We start from the raw sequence: 19,609 nt of genomic DNA, 5'->3' as shown, positions 1-19,609 counted from the left end.
CATACATGAGCACTATACATATATCACTCTTTCTCCTTCCTCCCACCATGTTCCCCTCTCCCAGATTCATGATCTATAATTACCGTTGTACACACACACATTTACACATGCATATACGCCTACTGAGTCCATGTAACATTGCTCACATTCACATGTCCAGGTGCCACTATAGTATTAGCACATCTTGCAGACAGAGCATCATTTATAGATTGCAGGGTTTGTGGCTGCATTTGTTCTCACCTTTCTCCTCTTGCAGCATGAAGAGCATCTTCTAGTACCATGAATACTAGTCTGTAGGGTCAAGGCTGTAGGTAGACACTAGCTTGACTTCTCCACATTCAATAACCATGTTATAGAGGTGTTTTGTTCAGCAATAGAGCCTTACCCTCAGTTTGTGAAGAGCAACCAAGAGCCTTGGCAATAGCCTGGGTTGTTTGGGGTTTCCATGGGGCCCCTTTGGCCAACAATTTGACTAGATGTAACCCATTCCTAGTACTGGAAGCTTCATTTGGTGATGAGAGATGTCCAATTGAGGCTCCATCTGCCCTATTAGGTGTTTCCATTTAGATTTATTTCATATGTGTGTATATAGGTTTCCAGTTGGCTCTTTGGATAGCCCTTAGTTTTAGCTGTCTCACTTTGTATTCCCTCCCTACTCCTTTCTTTCCTCCCCTCTGCATTTGATGCTCTCATTCAAGTTTTGTGTATGTGTTGATTTGAATATAAATGGCCCCCACAGGTTCATATGTTTTAATGCTTAGTCATTAGGGAGTGACACCACTTGGAAGGGATTAGGAGGTGTGACCATATTGGGCTAGTGTGGTCTTATTGGGGGAAAGTGTGTCATTGTGGGTAGGCTTTGAGGTTTCAAGGACACAAGCCAGACCCAGTGTCTCTCTTTCTTCTGTCTGTGGATCCAGATGTAGAATTCTCAGCTCCTTATCCTGCCTGCATGCTGCCATGCTTCCACTATGCTGGTAATGAACTAACCCACTGAAACTGTAAGAAATTCCCAATTAAATGTTTTCCTTTACAAGTGTTGTTGTGGTCATGGTGTCTCTTCACAGCAATAGAACACTGGCTAAGGCAATACCATATTTGTCTTTTTTTTGGGAAGGTCTGGGTTACCTCACTGAGGATGTTTTTTTTCTAGCTCCATCTATTTGCCTGAGAATTTCACTCATTCATCCATCCATCCATCCATCCATCCATCCATCCATCCATCCATCCATTCATTTATCCATCCCTCATTCCTTCTTTCCTTTCTTCCTTCTTTCAGTGACCAAGTAATATTCTCTCCTGTGTAAATATTCTGTGTAAATGTACCACATTAAAAAATACAGTCATCAATTGACAGGAGTCTAGGCTGTTTCCAATTTCTGGCTATAATGAGTAGTGAGCGTAGCAATGACCATGAAAAAGCAAGTGTCTCTGTGGTAGGATGTAGAATCTTCAGAGTATATGCCCAAAAGTGGTATAGCTGAATCTTTAGGTAGATCTAGTTCCAGCTTGCCACACCCATTCCTATAGTGGTTGTATAAGTTTTCACCCCCCACTAGTGGATGAATGTACATCTTACTCTGCATCCTCACCAGCATGAGATGCCATATTGACCTTGGCCATTCTGACTAGTGTAAGCTGGTTTTGGTTTGCATTTCCCTGCTGACTAAGGATGTTGAACATTAAGTGTTTCTCAGCTATTTATGTTTCATCATTTTAAAACTCTTGGTTAGGTCTGTACCCCATTTTCAATTGGGTAATTTGTTTCCTTGATGCCATTTTTTAGATCTTTATATATATTTAAATCTTTATATATGGGATAGGCCTCTATCCTATGTGTAGTTGGTAGAAATCTTTTCCCATTCTACAGGCTGCAGCTTTATCCAAATGATGGTGTCCTTTACCATGCAGAAGCTTTTCATGAGGTCCCATTTAGTAATTGCTGATCTTAGTGCCTGTGCTGTTGGCGTTCTGTTTAGAAAGTCTTTGCCAACTCTGACACTGCTCCGGTGACGAAGAACCTGAGACTAGAAAAGTCAGGGACCTGGAGGAAAATCAAACACTACTTTTCTGCTAAAGAAACATAGCAATAAAAAAACTAAAGGCATTCTGCTGTACTCACAGATCAGTGCCTTGCTCCTTCCTGAATCAGATGGGAACAGATGCAGAGACCCATCACTGGACAACGTGCTAAAAATGAGAGACCTTGGAGCATTCAGTCTTAAGTGGGATATTCCCTTCAAATCCCTCCCCTCCGGGCTCAGGCAACTAAATATTGTTAAGAGCCAGTGGTGTTGAAAGACACAGAAAGAAGCAAGGCCTTTGAGACACAACAAGGCCGATGGTACACAGGACTTCCGTGGCTCTAAGCCAGATGGGATCCCAATGCTGAGGGGGGAAGTAGACACAAGCGCCCATCTCTAACCCAGAAGCTATTTCCAACTGGTAACTGCTCTCAAGGGAAAAATTCTTAGTCTCCAGTGGAATCTGGGGTCTCACTGGTCATACCCACACAGAAAGGCAGACCCCATACCTGGCAGTAGATGGTCAATGCAAAACAGAGTCAGTGAAATTTTGTTAGATCTTTTTTATCTCATAATGCTTTGTCTGGGCAGTTTATCTTTAAACTTTACAGATACATGTGTGTGCGCATGCATGTGTGAGTGGGCACACACACACACACACACAGTTTCTGGTTCTGTGGGGTTTTTGTTTGTTTGGTGTTTCAAGACAGGGTTTGTGCAGCTGCTCTGGCTGTCCTGGAACTCGCTTTGTAAACCAGGCTGACCTTGAACTCACAGAGAACTGCCTGCCTCTGCCTCCCGAGTGCTGGGAATGAAGTTTGGGTCTGTGCTTTTATGAAATTTCTCTGTGTATGAATGTGTGTGGCTCTGCATTTATATGTATTTCTTATGTTTTTTCTCTACTTCTGTTTTTCTGTTTGTTTGTTGTGTCCTCTTCTGGTTTGTTTTTTATTTTTATTATTTTCCTAGATGCCTATTTGGTTTTTAATGAGAGAGAAGAAGGGGGTTTTGAATTTGGTAGGTGGAGTAATGGAGAGGATCTGGGAAGTATTGGGGCAAAGGAAATCACAACCAGAATATATTGTATGAAAAATGTCAATTAAAAGAGAATAATACAAAAAAAATCCCATTTGGTGACACATGATAGGATGCCAATTCAGAGTAACTTTTTTTTGACAGAAGGGCTGGAAGCGGCTCATTAGAAAGACCCCGGGCTGACTTGAGGAATGGAAGGTCTGTAGGAGTCGGGTGTGAATCTCCCAGAGGGCATCACGATCATTAGTATCTGCTTGTTCCTGCATCCCTGCTTTCCTCCAGGGAGATAGTCTTTCTCTACAAAGCAGGAATATGGTCACTGGAAGTCCAAGAGGAACATTTTGCCAATGTATTTAACCAGACAGAAGAACTTTACTTAAGAGAGCAATCCTAGACTGTGGTCTACCCATTTGAGTCACATGTTCATACCCTGATCAGACACTTATGATCAGGAATGTCACCCTAAGACCCCAGTATCAAATGCTTTTGGAACTACTGTGTGGCACTGGAACTCTGGGAACCAATGTCTTCTGGGAAAGGTCTTCTGATCATTAGGGGTCTTTCCTTTAAGGGTGTTGTGGGTGCTTAGCATTTCTTTGCTTCCTGGCTCATGATGTAGGCAGGTTTTGCACAGCCATGTGTTCCTATCATGATATGCTGGTCATCAAAGCAAAGGGACCAATTGACTATGGCTGGAACTTCCAAAAGTATGAGCCCAGGAAACCTTTACTCCTTCTAAGTTCATAATTACTAGTATTTCCATTATAGCTATGGTAATCTAACTAGCATAGTAGGATATAAACACTTGTCCAAAGGAAGTAATGTTTTTCCCTTTTCTATTATATCTATTGATTATCTATTGATATAATAGAAAAGGGAAAAGCACAGCACGTGTGTAATAACAGTTGTCCACTCTGCATCCACATTCTCCTGTGGTCATAAAGCATGAAAGCGCAGCCCTCCTGCTTTTGCTCCTGCCAGACTTCTCAGGCAGAACAACCATACCAGGGCTGCAGGGAGACTGTCTCCACTGCAGCGCAGTGAAAACCCCACCAAAGCCTTCCACACATCCACACACCTGGGTTCCACTCAACTTACTCTGAACTTAGAAACCTGTCTGTGTCACCACCTAAGTTAGAAGAGACCTTTAATCTCTCTTCTTAATTGTTCTGATGTCTACAGTTCTCCTTTCCCACCCCAGGCTCCATCTCCTGCATATTTATTTTTTACTTTGTTGCTAGAGGCTCTAGATGGTTTTGGACAAATACTGGTTGTTGGGCAAGGTGCCTTCTGCCCTCCCAAGTCCCCAGAAAAGGGGAATCTGTTTCTTTGAGCTATTTGTGGTCCCAACCCTGGTCCTCTGATCATGTGTCAGAACACTAACCCTGGATGTCATGGTTATGATCTTTGTATATATAGACCTTTGAGAGGTATTCTAGTTCCCTTCTGTTGTTGTGATAAAACTCTCTGACCAAAAGCAACTTAGGTAAGGAACAGGTTTATTTTGCTTATACTTCCAGATCACAGCCCATCCCTGAGAGAAATCAGGCCGGGAGCTCCAAAGAGGAACTTGGAGAGAGAAACCATAGAGTAACACTGCTTTTTTGGTTCACTTCCACTTCCAAGATCATGCTATCTTTATTACACCGCCCAAGACCACCCAACCAAGACATAGGGATGCCCACAGTGGGTGGGCCCTCCTCCATCAACTACCCATCAAGACAATTCCCCACAGACATGCTCACAAACCACTCTGATCCCTTGTCTGAGGACTTTAGGATCTGTCAAGTTGACCATTAAAGCTAGCCAGGACAGGAGGTAACTAAGTCATGATGGTGGAGACATAACATCCAGGAAAGCTTATTGTCTCTTGGTTACAGGAGAGCAACAGAGCGCCCACTACAACCCAGGAAACAGACCCTTCACCAGAAATGGATGTACTGACATTTTTTCCCTGGATTTTCTAGGTTATAAAACTATGGGAAATAAATTTGCAAAGTTTAGGATGTAGAATCTGTGTCATTTTTGATACAGCATCCTTGAATGACAAATACCCACCCTTGTAGGTATTTGTTACCCACCCTTGTGGTCTTTTCGGCACATGTAGGAAAGACATCCCGAGTTCACGAGAGTGTGAGGTTTGTTGTGCTATGCTCCAGTGTCAAAGCGAGTGACCCTGCCCCCCATGTCCCCCTCTCTGGCTCCATATCCTTTTATTTTTAATTCCCAGAGATGAATGACACCTTTGTGTCTCCTTTTCTCCTGTGGAGAACACACTTGGGCAGAATTCTCCCTACATGTCTCAGCTCTAGACCAAAGCTTCTTTCTCTAACATGGTTATGAGAAACCTTATACTGGGAAAGGATATGTCCATCCATGAGTTCCCTGCCATTGAACTGGTAAATTATAACTGAACTCACATGTATGACTTAACTTGTAAATTATATGTGACTTAACTTATAAATTACAGTTGAACTCACATATGACTTAATTGTGAATTATGCATGTATGTATCCTTTCATGTATATGACTTCCAACTAGATGTGACTTTTAAATTTAAAAAAAGACTCATTTTCTCCACATAAACAAAGGCTCAAACTACTCTAACCAATGCTCTCCATAACTACAGTTTCTTTCCATTCTAGCATTTGACATAGAAATTCAAACAACACTTTGGGCGATTTTTAACAAATCTATAGCAATAAATTCTTGTGGCAAAAAGCCACTTATTAAGAGAAGTGAATTGTGTGCTCAAGGCAATCTCCACACGAGAGCCTAGAGAGCCTATGCTTTCCCACGGCGACTCTTCAGATTCAAATGACTAAGAAATAAAGTGGGTTTTCATAATGAGACAAACTCAAGGCCCTCAGAGCAGTCCAAGGGAATCTTCAGCTGATACCGTTTCTCCAGACATTGAGGGCTGTGTGTGCACCTTCAGGGCTTCAGAGGGAAATACCTGCGAGAACTGACAACCAGTTCTTCCTCATGGTAAATGCGTCTCTCACTCCAAGGCACTTAATCAATACCTTTCCCCAGCTTCTCGAGGAATTTCAAAATGAAATTGAAAGCCTTAAATGTTTTATTTAAGGAGAATAGCATTCTGATAAAGTTGCCAAGTGAGCCTCGTGTTTTAAAAACTGTAAGAGGCTCAAGGATGGCAGCTCCTTAGAAATAGATTATAGATAGCCGAAGGAGGCCGTCAGTGGGCAGCACTTACAGAAGGAGGCCAGCAGTGGGCAGCACTTACAGAAGGAGGCCGTCAGTGGGCAGCACTTACAGAAGGAGGCCAGCAGTGGGCAGCACTTACACGGGGAGGCCAGCAGTGGACAGCACTTACAGAAGGAGGCCAGCAGGGCAGCACTTACACGATGAGGCCAGCAGTGGGCAGCACTTACACGAGGAGGCCAGCAGTGGGCAGCACTTACACAATGAGGCTGGCAGTGGGCAGCACCTACACGGGGAGGCCAGCAGTGGGCAGCACTTACACGGGGAGGCCGGCAGTGGGCAGCACCTACACGGGGAGGCCAGCAGTGGGCAACACTTACACGGGGAGGCCGGCAGTGGGCAGCACTTACACGGGGAGGCCAGCAGTGGGCAACACTTACACGGGGAGGCCGGCAGTGGGCAGCACTTACACGGGGAGGCCAGCAGTGGGCAACACTTACACGGGGAGGCCAGCAGGGGGCAGCACTTACACGATGAGGCCAGCAGTGGGCAGCACTTACACGGGGAGGCCAGCAGTGGGCAGCACTTACAGAAGGAGGCCGGCAGTGGACAGCACTTACACAGTAGACTCAAGCCCTGGACACTTACGAGGTGATGGCCCTAACTTGATGGGGTACTGGGCCCACTGAATGCTGCTGAGAAACTAGTGTGTCGCACACATCATCCAAGAGGGCATGCCCTAACTTCACACACAACCATGTCATACCTTAATTTCCCTCAGTGATGACGTTCAAGATGTGAGAATGTGCTGGGTGGTGATGGCAGCGCACGCCTTTAATCCCAGCTCTTGGGAGGCAGAGGCAGGTGGATCTCTGTGAGTTTGACATCAGCATGGTCTGTAAAATGACTTCCTGGATAGCCACAGTTGCACGCGAGTGTGAGTGTGTGTGCGTGCACACACACATGCACACACACACACACTCACACACACACACACACACTCACACACACACACGTCTGCAAGCCTTCCGGACCTCTTCAGCCTGTCTGAAACACTCCAGTGACTTAGGGCACACACAAGGCTCTCTGTAGGGAGAGACCTAGGCACCTGTGCTGCTGACCACACCCGTTTTGGGTGTGGCTACAGGTACGTACAGGCGTGTTGAATAAAGGGCTGATGATAAAGGCACTCGCACTCTTTTCCGGTTCCGGTCAAGTCTCAAGGCTGCAGAGACTAACCTAGGTTTTTGGTTTCTTGTGTAAGTGTTTTCTCACAATAAATAACTTACCCTTATTCTGTGTTCTGTTACGTTTTCTCATCAGCTGGTGTTAGGAGCGGGATTCTCACCCCTCCCCGGCACACCGCCAGCCCCACCCTGCCCGACCGCAGAGGTGCCTGGGGCACCAGGTCACATCCGTCCACTGCCCGGGCTATGCCGGAGCAACTGCAGCGAAGCCCAGCACTGGGAGCTCCGCGTCGCCCTCTGCGCTGCACCTCCTTCCCAGTGCCAGTGTCTTCCAGGCTCCAGCCGGGTGCCTGCCGCCAGCCTGTGTGCGTCCTGGTCCCGCGGCCACCCGCCTCCCGGACCGTGTTGCCCCGCGCCGGGCACGGCAGCCGCTTTCGCCACGGCCACTATCACCACAGCTGCGTTTGGAGCAGCATGACCAGCTACTGGCCACGTCCTGCTGCCTGCAATTTACATGGAGCTCATTGTCACCCCCTTTGACAAAAATCCCACCAGTTCTAACTTTGTGTGAGAGCCATGTAGGATTTTTCAGACTCTATTTAGAACAGAAAAACCATCCTTGGCTGAATTCTGCTTGATGGGACACCTGCACCACCTGCTGGCCAAACATAGCTATTGCAAGCTGAGATCCACAGGTTAAGAACAAACACCTTAGTCTTGAAACTAGGAAATCGCTGAAGGTAAGCATTCCATTCCTTGTATTTTAAAATAATAATAATGAAAATAATAACAATAATGGTGATGATGATTAACTATGCTATACCTATGGCAGATAATATCACAATGCAGGACATTAGGAATTTTCTCGTTTCTTGATGGATGAGATATTGGAAGGGCTTGAGAACCTGCCTGGAATATATTTTCTATCTGCTATGGTGGCTATCAGTTTGGTAATCCACATGATATCATTAAAGAAATGGTTCAACAATACGGCAAAAATTGAGCAACTTTTATGAATCATATGGTCATCACAGGGTAGTTATGAAAACCTAGTACAAAGAATTTAAACAATAGAAAATTCCTTACAGAATGGTAAGGAAGGTTTGGTAAAAAAGATTCAGAATATTCAAAATGATAATGAAGACCTAACAAACAGGATGTAAACTATAGAACATAATACTGAATTACTTCCAGGTAAAATATCTACTGATTCAACAGACAGAATAGAAAAAGTGGAACATAATAATGAAATACTTAAACAAAAAACCTGTTCTATGTCTGATGATTTAACTAACAAAATACAAAGACTGGAAGGTAAGATTGAAATACTGACAGACTGTTCCATGTCTGAGAATAATGACAAGCTATCAGATAGAACATTGTTTCTGGAGGGCAGTTTACATGCCATTCAGATAATATCTAAGGATGAGAATATTACATGTTTATAATCATACATGAATGCAGAACACAGAAAACTGACCAGTTCTATGAAATCTAAAGAAGCTTACATGGTCCAGGAAGTTCAAACATTCAGAGAAACAATGGTGAATAGATTACAGGCCTTAGAAGACATTCAATCTGATACATCAGAATCAGAGATACAAACAACAGGTCATGAAAGAGGTTTACCCACACTTTCAGATGCCAGGAAGATCTTCCTAAGGTTGTTATGCCCTCTTCTATGGTTTTCCCAGTGTCTATGACTGAAAAACACCCAAATGGCTTTGTTGCATATCAGTGGGAGCCAATACAGCTAAAAGATTTAAAAGGATTTAAGGAGGCTGTTGTCTCTTATGGTATGTATTCACTTTATGTCAGAGAGTTACTAAACTCATTGGCAAGCACGAATAGGGCAACCCCTAAGGATTGGGGCCATCTAATATCAGCAGTGCTTGAAAATTCATCTCAAATACAATGGAGGGCTTTGTGGAGGGAAGAAGCAAAAGTCCTCAGTTTCAAGGCTTAAAGAAAGATTATGAAGCTCTCCAAGATAAGATTCTTGGTGAGGGTCTTTATGCTGATCCACAAACTCAGGCTGCATATGATGAACACATCTTGTCTTTATGTTGTACAGCAGCCTTGAATGCTTGGATTAAGGTTCATGAACTTATCAAGAGAACAGTTCACTTAATTCTTACAAAGATTGTCCAGAGAAGTAGAATTTCAGGTAACTGATTCAGATTCTAAGTGAATACTCATAGACTCTCTAGCTTATGAGAATGCAAATCCACAATGCAAACAGGTTCTCTGGCCATTAAAGATCAGATCAGCACCACTGAAGGAATGAGTTCTCTGTACAGCTAGACTTGAGTATAATGATCATGACACAGAAGCTTGGGTAGGAGAAGAGATCTTGAAAGGTTTGAAGAGGCACCAAGATTCCAGATGCCTTAAATGTGGTGATATAGAAGCTTGGATAGGAGAAGCAAACTCCGAAGGTTTAAAAAGACATCAAAATACCAGATGTTTCAACTGTAATAGAATAGGACATCTAAGAAGAAATTGTAGGCAAAGCATTCCTAGAAGTAATGCCCCTCCTAGGAATGACTCAAACAGAAGGCCTCAGCCTTCTGGATTATGTAGGAAATGTGGCAAAGGCTGACACTGGACCAATGAATGTAGATTTACCAGAGATAAGCAAGGAAACCCTTTACAATTGGGAAACTCCTTGGGGGGCCTCTCGAAGGCCCCCATGTCAAAAGTAGTCTGGACATTCCCTGTCACTGTTATGGAGAATCTCTCCCAGGATGATTAGAAGATCTACTGCCTATTGTAAATAATACCACTCTGGATGATAAATTAGCTACTGAGGCTGAATAAAATGTAACTGGAGGAAACAAAAAACTTATATTTTGGCAAACTTCTATACAGGATCAGATACCTAAATTAAAAGTTAGGATGAATAACAAAGTGATTTTGGTATTTTGGACACTGGAACTGATGTAACCAGCATAACTCAAAAATCTTGGCTTCAAGATGGCCCCTACAAGAGGTAAATGTTCAATTCTTAGGGATTGAAATCCTATCTCATATAAAATAAAGAACGAGATGGGTTGAGTGTATAGGGCCAGAAGGACAAAGAGTAAGACTGAGGCCATGGGTCATAGACACAGCAATAAATCTCTGGGGTCATGATCTATTGCAGCAATGGAATGCACAGATTAACATTCCTCCAGTATCAGATATGAATCATGAACAAGTTCTTGGTGGTAAGGCAAATGCTGTAAGGCACTACAGAAAACAGATACCAACCATCCAGGCTGTACATAAACAGAATACAAGTACCGAACCTACAGAGGAACCAAAATCCCTACCCTTGAAATGGCTAACATATGAACCTGTCTGGGTAGGGCAATGGCCTATGACCGCTGAGAAGCTAGAGGCTTTACAAAAGCTGGTTCAGGAACAGCTAAATGCTAGGCATATTGAAGAATCTACTAGCCCTTGGAATTCCCCTGTATTTGTTATCAAAAAGAAATCTGTTAAATGGAGAAAGCTTACAGACATGAGAACCATCAATAAAGTAATTCAGCCTATGGGTTCTCTACAGCCTAGGATGCCCTTGCCCTCTTTTATACCTAAAGGATGGCCTATTATAGTCATTGATCTAAAAGATTGCTTCTTCACTATACCTTTACAAGAAATAGGGGAAAATTTGTCTTCATGGTGCCTACCTATAACAATTCTCAGCCAGTTAAGAGATCCCAATGAAAGGTCCTGCCACAGAGAATGTTAGATAGTCTCACCCTGTGACAATATTTTGTGCAAAAATCTTTGGAAATAATTGGCAAACAATTTCCACAATCCATAATTTACCATTGTATGGATGTTATATTGTTGGCTGATTTGAACGAAGGAACACTGGAAAAGATGTTTGAGACAGTAAAGGAAATTTTGCCCCTGAAAAAATGCAAAGAGGAGATTCTATCAATTATTTAGTTTATAAAATTGATCTACAAAAAAATTAGACCACAAAAAGTACAGATCAGGAGAAATCATTACCAGCTTTTTAAATGATCTTCATAAGCTCCTAGGAGAGATTTTTTTCAACTACAAACAATTATTGTAGTAGAAGGACATGATTTAAAACATCTAAAAATGGCCTTAAAGGGGGACAAGGACTTAAATAGTCTACAAATATTATCAGCTGAGGCTGAAAAAGAATTAGAATGGGTGGAAAAGAGAATACTAGAAGCACATGTGGACCGTGTGGATCTAGAACTAGACTGTATTCTGATTATTTTACCATCTAGAGAATACCCCTCAGGGATTTTGATGCATAGGGAAGATATCATATTAGAAAGGATATTTCTGCCATATAAACAGATTAAAAACCTCAAGACATATATAGAAAAGACCTCTGATTTGATTTTAAAAGGTAAATTATGGCTTTGTCAACTAATTGGAAGGGACCCAACAGAAATTATAGTACCTTTAACTAATGAGGAAATCTCCTCCTTATGGAAGGATAATGAATATTGGCAAAGGGCTTGCAGTAACTTTTTGGGAATGATTAGCAACAATTATCCTAAAAGTGAGAGAATAAAATTCATAAAGAAAACAATTTGAATCCTTCACACCAATCTTTGGAGTCCCTACATTCTACACTGATGCAAACAAGTCAGGTATAAATCAGGATATAAATCAGGAAATATAAGTAAAGTAGTTCCAAGCCCTTACAACTCTGTACGAAAGGCAGAGTAGTATGCCATTCTCATGGAACTTATGGATTTTACAGAGTCTCTCAATATAGCTACTGACTCTCAATATGCAGAGAGAGTTCTTTTACACAGACTACTGAATTTATTCCTGATGATACGGAACTAACTTCATTATTTATACAATTACAAGAAACTATTAGGAATAGGACTCATCCTATATATGTAACACATATCAGATCCCATAGTTACTGACTCTCAATATTCAGAGAGAGTTGTTTTACACAGACCACTGAATTTATTCCTGATGATATGGAGCTAGCTTCATTTTTTATACGATTACAAAAAAACTATTAGGACTAGGACTCATCACACACACACACACACACACACACACACACACATATATATATATATATATATATATATATATATATATATCACATCAGATCCCATATGTGTCTGCCAGGTCTTCTAGCACAAGGTAATGATGAGATTGACTGTTTATTAATAGGAAGTGTGCTACAAGTCTCAGAATTTCATAAAAAACACCATGTAAATAGCAAAACCTTAAAAAAGGATTTTTCCTTCACCTGGCAACAAGTCAAGGAAATAGTAAGAAACTGCCCTACTTGTTCATTCTATAATCAAGCTCTGTTACAGGCGGTATTCCCAAAGGTATACATAGGAATGAAATTTGGCAAACTGATTTGTTTCACTTTCCAGAATTTTGAAATTTAAAATATGTGAACCATACAATAGACCCATTTTGGGGGTTTCAATGGGCCACTGCTCTTAACTCTGAAAATGCTTATTCTGTTATCACATACCTCTTAGAGGTGATGGCTTTTAATGGTATACCTGCACAAATAAAAACTGACAATGATCCAGAATATGCTTCCAGCAAATTGGAACAGTTTTTCAAATATTATAACATAAAGCACATAACTAATATACCATACAACCCCACAGGACAAGCAGTGGTTGAGAGATCTAATTGCACTTTAAAAGAAATGCTCCATAAACAGCTAGGGGAGCAAAGATCCCCAAATGCAGATTACATATACTTTATTAATATTAAACTTTCTTAATGCTAATGAGAAAGGACAAACAGCTGCAGAAAGACACTGGACTACAGAAAAATCTTCTGAACTAAATCAGCTAGTGTATTTCAAGGATGTAAATGACCTCAGTATGGAAACTAGGATATGTATTATATTGAGGAAGGGGTTTCACCTTTGTCTCCACAGGAGAAGAAAAGCTTTGTATTCCATTAAAATTGATCAAGATTCAGTCTGAACAGGAAAGACGACAGTTATTCACAAAGTCATATCCCACAAGTTGCATGGAGACTTCACAAAAGGAAAGGGAAATATTTTGTTCTTGTCCTAACAGGAAAACCCATCTCCAAAAAGCAAGAAGACACTGAATGTGTAGATACCTAAAAAAGAGACGATAACTATCCTAAAAGAAAAATCAGGCAAAGAAGAATCTCATATTTGGTACCAATGTCTAATTCTCTTAACCTATATCTTTACAAAAATATATTTCTCCTTACTTCCTATTCCTTTTTTAGTCCCAATTCACTTAAACCAACACTAGCTTTGGAGTTGGATCTGGCTCTCTTCCTTTAAATCCAAGTATGTTGCTAAAGTAAAATTCAGAGTTTCTCTATTATATCAAGAAGTCCATTGATGTAAGACAGAAGAAAACAAAATCTAGGGACTGTCATTTGTCTATACTCAATTCTTTCTCTGAAAGCCTAATTTCCCTCATATTTATTATCTTCTTTATTGTTGCCTTTCTTGGTATGCATACCTATTAAAGTTGCAATTTCTTTGTTGGCATTAATGTTTAAGTCCTCCATAGAGAACAAAGAATGTCCTAACAGCAATCTTCGAACTCTCCGGAAAGAAAATGGGGCCCCACTTCTTCGATTCCACTTGATCCAATTTGATGCGTTTGAACCGACAATTACTACCCTAAAACTAGTTTGGGACTCCATCCCTCTAGACAACTCCAGACTAGCTAGCTGATGTTGTGTACTTTCTTATTATACTCTGGCCAGAGTCTCAGACAAGAACTTCAATCAAGAACTTCAATCAAGCATCTCTCACCAAACAGAGACTGGGTACAAATGTTGTAGCTAGTCCACTTGGGACTTTCACTACTCTAACATTTTCTTCCTACTGGATCATATGAGGTTATCATCGTCCCATTTCAGCAGGAAGTAATTCTGAGAATACTATGCCCCCTTTCCCTACCATTGACATTAAAGGACAATTTACACCTGTTGGAGTTAGTTTTCAATTCTTTAGGGTTGAGATTGGAAGCAGGTGTTCAGACTTGGGCATCTCTTTCAGATAAGTTTAGGGTTTAGATGGCATAGATATGCTTAGGATGGGATATAGGTAGATTATTATATCTTCTGATGATTTATAATTTGTATATCACAATTTGTTATACTATGTAAGGTCTTTCTTGAGAGCTTGGTTGGAGGTTCTAGCAGGGGAGTGGAGTTACTTGTCTGAAGACTGGTCCTCCTCTATTTGGGGAAGGTCATCCTTGTCGACTGAGCATGCAGCTTCCGGAGGGATGCACATGGAGCAGTGAGGGAGGAAGGGGACAACTGCCTAGCCAGCCAGATCAGTCGAATCAACCCTGGCGATCAATGGGGTGACAGATGTCGCAGCCAGACCACCCTCACATTTGTAAGGTCTTCTTTCTATTCATGATGTTTGATGCATAAATATCCTTATCATCTTTTTTTTTTTTGGTTTTTCGAGACAAGGTTTCTCTGTATTGTTTTGGAGGCTGTCCTGGACCTCGCTCTGTAGACCAGGCTGGCCTCGAACTCACAGAGATCCACCTGCCTCTGCCTCCCGAGTGCTGGGATTAAAGGCGTGCACCACCACCGCCCGGCTCCTTATCATCTTTTATGTATATATGCTTTATATATGTCTAAGACATTTTGTATATTGACAGATTAATTTTGTTTCGAGTCTAAATCTTTAGACTAAAAGTGGAATTGTAGGGAGAGACCTGGGCACTTGTGCTGCTGACCACGTCCATTTTGGGCATGGCTACAGGTAAGTACAGGCATGTCGAATAAAGGGCTGAGGATAGAGGCACTCACACTCTTTTTGGGCTTCCAGCCGGGTCTCAAAAAGCTGCAGAGACTAACCTGGGTTACCAGTTTCTCTTGTATTTTCCCACAATAAATACCAACAATACCCTTATCCAGTGTATGGTAATATTTCCATTCCAGCTCTTGGTGATCTGAGCTTGCTGCGTTCATGGATTAGTGCCAGTGTCTACATCCATTTTTCTTTTCCAGTTCCTGGCTATGCTCTACCATGAGGGCCTCTTACAGCTTTGCATAGTTTTTTTTTGTGCCCCTTTACTCCAGAATGTCTTCTGTGCCATCTTTGGCATGTTCCTGAACTGTGTTCAGTTTGAGTGCTGTGGTGGTTTGAAAGAAAATGGCCCCCAAAGGGAGTGGCACTATTGGGGGTGTAACCTTATTGGAGGCAGTGTGTCACTGTGGGGGTGAGCTCTGAAATCTCTTTTGCTGAAGCTTCCTCAGTGTGACAACCTGTTGACCTCTTGTTGCCTCTGAGTTAAGATGCAGCACTCTCAGCTCAAGGACCACATCTGCCTGCACACCACCATGATCCCTGCCGTTATGATAATGGACTGAACCTCTGAAACTGTAAGTGAGCACCTCAATGAAATGTTTTCGTTTATAAGAGTTGCCGTAGTCATGGTGTCTCTTCACAGCAATGAAAACCTAAGACTTACCTAAAAGTCCCAGCGCCATGTTTCCACATCAGTGTGTGTTCTGTCACCAAGTTCAACACGTGAATTCAAAACTCTTTATGTTTATGTACTCACTGTTCTAAAAATGATCCTATTTTTGTTTTAGCTTCATTTCTGTTGCTGTGATGAAATTACTCCATGAGCAAGCTTTCTTTGGGGGGAGGGGAGAGACAAGGGTTGTTTTAGTTCACAGTGCACAGCAGGGAAGTCAAGGCAGTGAGAACCTGAGTCAAACAGCTCGTCACATACCATCTGCAGTCAGGAGCAGAGAGAAATGATTGCACACACGCTCCTGTGACAGCCCCACGTTTCACTCCTACATAGTTTCTGGCCTAGCCCATGAAATGGCCCTGTCCACATTCATGGTGCATCTTCTCACATCATTTGACCCAATTAAGAAGAATCCTTGAAACATGTACACAGGCCTACCTGATCTAGACAATCCCTCATTGAGACCCCTTCCCAAACTGACAAGTACCACTGGTCATCTCATACCATGATGGTAGGGAGCACACAGCCTATTCAGAGACAACAGCATCCAGCTTCCTCATGTTCTCTCTCTCTCTCTCTCTCTCTCTCTCTCTCTCTCTCTCTCTCTCTCTCTCTCTCTCTCTCTCTCTCCCTCTCTCTCTGTCTCTCTCTGTCTCTGTCTCTCTCTCTGTCTCTGTCTCTCTCCCCCTCTGTGAGTGTGTGTGTGTGTGTGTGTGTGTGAGCCACTAGTCTAGTGACTGCTATCCCTAAATCTCCGATCTCCAGAGAACTGCAAAAGAGTAGAAGCTATTCACTCAAGACATTGGTGTTAGACAACACAGGAGAGTCTGGGAAATGCCATGACAGAGGGGAGGCACTGAGACACTGCAGAAAATAACTGAATGAATGAATGATACTCACCATCAGACAGAGTCTGTGCTTCTCTTCTCCATCATCTCTGAGACTCAATTTCTTTCCTTATAAAAGGCAACAAATCTAGGTGGTAAGTGGAAAAGATAAGCAGCAGCCAGCCCAGCACCTCCTGTTCATGGTGTAAATGAAGTAAAGAGGAGAGAAGTGCTCAAATGTGTCTGGTCTGACTTGATTGACTCAGGAACCACAGAGCGTGGGAGAGAAGAGAGTAAGACCTGGATCAGGATATTTGGGAGATGAAAAAACCAGGGATCTTTGAGGGGTAAACATCATTTATGTGTGTGGGTTTTGAGAGATACAGAAGAGGATTTTAAGGGTTTGTTTGTTGTGAATGCCACACTCTCGGGCTTTTCTGAGAGACTGTGACAGGATAAAACACTTGTGTTAAACTGATTGTAACAGCATTTAAAAACACCCCTTCTCAGGAAGGCCTCTATCCTCTCAAAAGGATATTTTTATTTCACAGCTTCTTTGAAGAGGTGTCTATGCTCAGCATCAAAACCAAGGGAGGGAGCCAGGATGCTCTATTGTGTACAGTGACGGGCATTCCTAGTTTTGGAAACAGGCTTCAGCGGATGTTCTCCATATCCTTCCAGTTCTCCTTGGCTCTGTCTGGAATTCTTCCTTCTATTTCAATAGGATTTTAACGCTGAGCCACAGAATACTCACGTTGTCACCTGATCTTCATGACCAGTCTACAAGGAAAGCAGAGTGAGGGGCCATCTCTGTTTTACAGATGAGAGCATCAAGTCCACAAACGGGAGTGACATTGCTCGGTTTTTTATTTTATGTGCGTTAGTATTTTGTCTGCATGTGTGTCTGTGTGAGGGTGTCATATCTGGCAGTTAGACAGTTGTGAAATGCCATGTGAGTGCTGGGAATTGAACCTGGGTTCTTCGGAAGAGCAGCCAGTGCTCTTAACCACTGAGCCATTTCTCCAGGCTCCAAGTGATGTTGTTTTTAAGCTTAGTTTATTCTATTTTCAGTGCTGAGTACTCCTGGAGTTGTCGTCTACACCTCCTGACCCTTTGTTCCTTAACTGCCTTACACTTAATTCATGTTGTGTACACAGATACAGAGGTTGCAGGAGTTCATTTGAGAGGCTTTTGCTGTAAACAAGAGGCATCAATTAAAGACGCATAGCACCTTGTACACCTTTTGATTTGGCACAAACTGCCAACTGGCGAGAGGCATGGGAAGAACCTGCTAGTCCACAGAATCGAATCCAAGAGAGATCTGAGACTGGGACAATGAGCCAAGTGAAACTGGAGTATAAGGCAAAGCCTGACATTTTGATCTACAAGAAAATTGTACAAGGACAAGAAGGGGATATATTGGTTAGAATAATTTTGCTTAACTTGTCTTAACAACTGTTTGTCAGACAATCACTATGTGCCATGTTCTTGGCACTCAAGTTACAGCAGTAAATAAAAATTAGACAAATAAGGTCTCCCTGCACAGACCTCAGCCCACAGTGAGGAGTTAGCTAATAAATGAATAATTCATAAAACCCAGTGCCAATAAAAAGTCAAGTGAGGTTACAATGAAGACATTGGCTCACAAGGAATAGGACCACATTAGGAGGGGTGTCAGAGAAGACATCTCTGAGGAGGACACATTTTCAAGCTGTTCCCCGAAGGGAACTAAAATGAAGATTATTAAGGAACACTGGGCATCATTCCAGGGTGAGAGCAAGATGCTTGCAATAGGCGTGGCCTTACAGTGTGTACAGAGCAGAGAGGAAGCCGCCATGCCTCAGAATCAGTGAAAGAAGAAAGACATACATAGGGGATGTCAGAGGGATTTCAGGGTCTGGGTAATTGGACTGTGAGGCACAGTGAGGATGACAGTCTACTGGCCACTCAAATCAGTTCTTTCCTTCCTTGGTAAAAGAAAAGGCATTTAGATACTGAATTTCCCAGTGTTCCTTGCGGTGGGGTGAAAGCTCAGGACAAAAGCTATTACCAGTGGAGTGTGAGCAGGAAAGATGTGTGTAATAGCATTTGATTGAAGGCAATTTTTTAACTGCTTTTCGTCTTCCTGCCTGGAGTGACAACCATTCAAATGAAGACAATGGACTTCAGGCCCAAACGACTATACAGAACTGTCCCACCAGGTGTGATGGTCAATTTTAAATGTCAACATGCCACAACTTAGAGTCATCTGAGAGGCGAGCCTCAGTCGAGGATTGTCTGGATTAGATGGCAAACCCAAGATATTGTGGGCAGCACTACTTCATGGGCTGGGCCCTGAACTGCCTAAAGTAAAGAAAACTGGGCTGGAGAGAGGACTCAGTGATCGCCAGCACGCGCTGCTCTTGCACAGGTCCTGGCTTTTGATTCCTAGCTCACAGCTGTCTGTACTGCCAGTTCCAGAGGATCTGATGTCCTTTTCTGGCATCTGTGGGCACTGCATGCTTATGTTGCACAGACACACATGCAGGGAAACAGCTGTACACATAAAACTAAAATAAAAAAGCTAGCGGCAAGTGAGCAGGCAAGGAAGCCTGTGCTCCTCTGCTCTTGGCCATGGGTGTGACGGGACAGCTGCTTCAATTTCTGCCTTGACTTCTCCAAAATGATGACTGCAACTTGGAATCATAAGCCAAATAAACTCTTTCTCCCCTAAGCTGCTTGTTGTCAGGGTATTTCATCATAGCAACGGAAATGAAAATAGAACACCAGTCGGAACTGCTAGGTGAGAGAGAAATAAATTATCTTATTTAAACTCCAGTATTTTGAGACCTTTATTACAACAATGTAGCTCTTACTATAATTAAATTGATGAGACATTTGTCCTTTTTAAAGCTGGAAGCTGC

The sequence above is a fragment of the Mesocricetus auratus genome, unplaced genomic scaffold (genome assembly GCF_017639785.1).
Source record: "Mesocricetus auratus isolate SY011 unplaced genomic scaffold, BCM_Maur_2.0 Super-Scaffold_100676, whole genome shotgun sequence".
Taxonomy (NCBI): domain Eukaryota; kingdom Metazoa; phylum Chordata; class Mammalia; order Rodentia; family Cricetidae; genus Mesocricetus; species Mesocricetus auratus.
The sequence above is the reverse complement of the archived record's forward strand: the minus strand, read 5'-3'. Positions refer to the sequence as shown.